Consider the following 3,056-nt stretch of genomic DNA (forward strand, 5'->3'; position numbering starts at 1 on the left):
GCTATGTGAAATAACAGATCTGCCAGTGTTATTTTGGCACGTATAAAGGGTCTGTCTTCAGCAGCCGCTGTGGCTTACGGCCACACCACCCTGAGCGCGCCCGATCTCGTCTGATCTCGGAAGCTAAGCAGGGTCGGGCCTGGTTAGTACTTGGATGAGCCGCCTGGGTGCCGTAAGCTTTTTGTCCCCATCTTTTCCTGCCTATCTTACAGCAGCAGAATGCCGCTTCCTCTGTAGTTGAGACAGGGCACGCCCAAACTACTTTTATTTTGCAGCCTGTATTTCACGCTCTGTTTTGCACTTCTGTTTTATGTCACGTCGCTTTCGGCAGTCGGGTATTAGGCGCTGGAAAGTCACCTCTGTAAAGTCTGCACTGCTGCCGAATGAATGAGCGCAGTCTGGGTTTTGGGCACAATGACCCAATACGTCGTCCACAAGGACGTGTGGCTCACCGATGTACGTTTTGAGCAATTTCGGACGAAAATGGACTTGGAACAGAGCCAAATGTTTGATCAGGCCATACGGAAAATTCTTGTTGGGTGGAGTAGTTATTTCTTAGTTTTGCTGTTGACTGTTAGAGAAAATCCCCATTATTGTTGATTGCTATGTGAAATAACAGATCTGCCAGTGTTATTTTGGCACGTATAAAGGGTCTGTCTTCAGCAGCCGCTGTGGCTTACGGCCACACCACCCTGAGCGCGCCCGATCTCGTCTGATCTCGGAAGCTAAGCAGGGTCGGGCCTGGTTAGTACTTGGATGGGAGACCGCCTGGGAATACCAGGTGCCGTAAGCTTTTTGTCCCCATCTTTTCCTGCCTATCTTACAGCAGCAGAATGCCGCTTCCTCTGTAGTTGAGACAGGGCACGCCAAAACTACTTTTATTTTGCAGCCTGTATTTCACGCTCTGTTTTGCACTTCTGTTTTATGTCACGTCGCTTTCGGCAATCGGGTATTAGGCGCTGGAAAGTCACCTCTGTAAAGTCTGCACTGCTGCCGAATGAATGAGCGCAGTCTGGGTTTTGGGCACAATGACCCAATACGTCGTCCACAAGGACGTGTGGCTCACCGATGTACGTTTTGAGCAATTTCGGACGAAAATGGACTTGGAACAGAGCCAAATGTTTGATCAGGCCATACGGAAAATTCTTGTTGGGTGGAGTAGTTATTTCTTAGTTTTGCTGTTGACTGTTAGAGAAAATCCCCATTATTGTTGATTGCTATGTGAAATAACAGATCTGCCAGTGTTATTTTGGCACGTATAAAGGGTCTGTCTTCAGCAGCCGCTGTGGCTTACGGCCACACCACCCTGAGCGCGCCCGATCTCGTCTGATCTCGGAAGCTAAGCAGGGTCGGGCCTGGTTAGTACTTGGATGGGAGACCGCCTGGGAATACCAGGTGCCGTAAGCTTTTTGTCCCCATCTTTTCCTGCCTATCTTACAGCAGCAGAATGCCGCTTCCTCTGTAGTTGAGACAGGGCACGCCCAAACTACTTTTATTTTGCAGCCTGTATTTCACGCTCTGTTTTGCACTTCTGTTTTATGTCACGTCGCTTTCGGCAATCGGGTATTAGGCGCTGGAAAGTCACCTCTGTAAAGTCTGCACTGCTGCCGAATGAATGAGCGCAGTCTGGGTTTTGGGCACAATGACCCAATACGTCGTCCACAAGGACGTGTGGCTCACCGATGTACGTTTTGAGCAATTTCGGACGAAAATGGACTTGGAACAGAGCCAAATGTTTGATCAGGCCATACGGAAAATTCTTGTTGGGTGGAGTAGTTATTTCTTAGTTTTGCTGTTGACTGTTAGAGAAAATCCCCATTATTGTTGATTGCTATGTGAAATAACAGATCTGCCAGTGTTATTTTGGCACGTATAAAGGGTCTGTCTTCAGCAGCCGCTGTGGCTTACGGCCACACCACCCTGAGCGCGCCCGATCTCGTCTGATCTCGGAAGCTAAGCAGGGTCGGGCCTGGTTAGTACTTGGATGGGAGACCGCCTGGGAATACCAGGTGCCGTAAGCTTTTTGTCCCCATCTTTTCCTGCCTATCTTACAGCAGCAGAATGCCGCTTCCTCTGTAGTTGAGACAGGGCACGCCCAAACTACTTTTATTTTGCAGCCTGTATTTCACGCTCTGTTTTGCACTTCTGTTTTATGTCACGTCGCTTTCGGCAATCGGGTATTAGGCGCTGGAAAGTCACCTCTGTAAAGTCTGCACTGCTGCCGAATGAATGAGCGCAGTCTGGGTTTTGGGCACAATGACCCAATACGTCGTCCACAAGGACGTGTGGCTCACCGATGTACGTTTTGAGCAATTTCGGACGAAAATGGACTTGGAACAGAGCCAAATGTTTGATCAGGCCATACGGAAAATTCTTGTTGGGTGGAGTAGTTATTTCTTAGTTTTGCTGTTGACTGTTAGAGAAAATCCCCATTATTGTTGATTGCTATGTGAAATAACAGATCTGCCAGTGTTATTTTGGCACGTATAAAGGGTCTGTCTTCAGCAGCCGCTGTGGCTTACGGCCACACCACCCTGAGCGCGCCCGATCTCGTCTGATCTCGGAAGCTAAGCAGGGTCGGGCCTGGTTAGTACTTGGATGGGAGACCGCCTGGGAATACCAGGTGCCGTAAGCTTTTTGTCCCCATCTTTTCCTGCCTATCTTACAGCAGCCAGAATGCCGCTTCCTCTGTAGTTGAGACAGGGCACGCCCAAACTACTTTTATTTTGCAGCCTGTATTTCACGCTCTGTTTTGCACTTCTGTTTTATGTCACGTCGCTTTCGGCAATCGGGTATTAGGCGCTGGAAAGTCACCTCTGTAAAGTCTGCACTGCTGCCGAATGAATGAGCGCAGTCTGGGTTTTGGGCACAATGACCCAATACGTCGTCCACAAGGACGTGTGGCTCACCGATGTACGTTTTGAGCAATTTCGGACGAAAATGGACTTGGAACAGAGCCAAATGTTTGATCAGGCCATACGGAAAATTCTTGTTGGGTGGAGTAGTTATTTCTTAGTTTTGCTGTTGACTGTTAGAGAAAATCCCCATTATTGTTG

General features: G+C 48.8%; 4 non-coding genes and 1 pseudogene across 4 annotated transcripts; all 5 read left to right on the forward strand.

Moving 5' to 3' along the window:
- The first annotated feature begins 72 nt into the window (after nucleotides 1–72).
- On the forward strand, nucleotides 73–179 carry LOC127141779 (uncharacterized; annotated as a pseudogene).
- A 495-nt stretch (nucleotides 180–674) lies between these two features.
- On the forward strand, nucleotides 675–793 carry LOC127141781 (5S ribosomal RNA). Its single transcript, XR_007812288.1, has one exon. It is a non-coding gene; the product is annotated as a 5S ribosomal RNA (ribosomal RNA).
- A 495-nt stretch (nucleotides 794–1,288) lies between these two features.
- On the forward strand, nucleotides 1,289–1,407 carry LOC127141782 (5S ribosomal RNA). The gene has a single exon (XR_007812289.1). It is a non-coding gene; the product is annotated as a 5S ribosomal RNA (ribosomal RNA).
- A 495-nt stretch (nucleotides 1,408–1,902) lies between these two features.
- Nucleotides 1,903–2,021, forward strand: LOC127141783 (5S ribosomal RNA). The gene has a single exon (XR_007812290.1). It is a non-coding gene; the product is annotated as a 5S ribosomal RNA (ribosomal RNA).
- A 495-nt stretch (nucleotides 2,022–2,516) lies between these two features.
- LOC127141776 (5S ribosomal RNA) lies at nucleotides 2,517–2,635 on the forward strand. Its single transcript, XR_007812284.1, has one exon. It is a non-coding gene; the product is annotated as a 5S ribosomal RNA (ribosomal RNA).
- Nucleotides 2,636–3,056: the final 421 nt, after the last annotated feature.

This window comes from Lates calcarifer, unplaced genomic scaffold (assembly GCF_001640805.2).
Source record: "Lates calcarifer isolate ASB-BC8 unplaced genomic scaffold, TLL_Latcal_v3 _unitig_5755_quiver_2445, whole genome shotgun sequence".
Taxonomy (NCBI): Eukaryota; Metazoa; Chordata; class Actinopteri; family Centropomidae; genus Lates; species Lates calcarifer.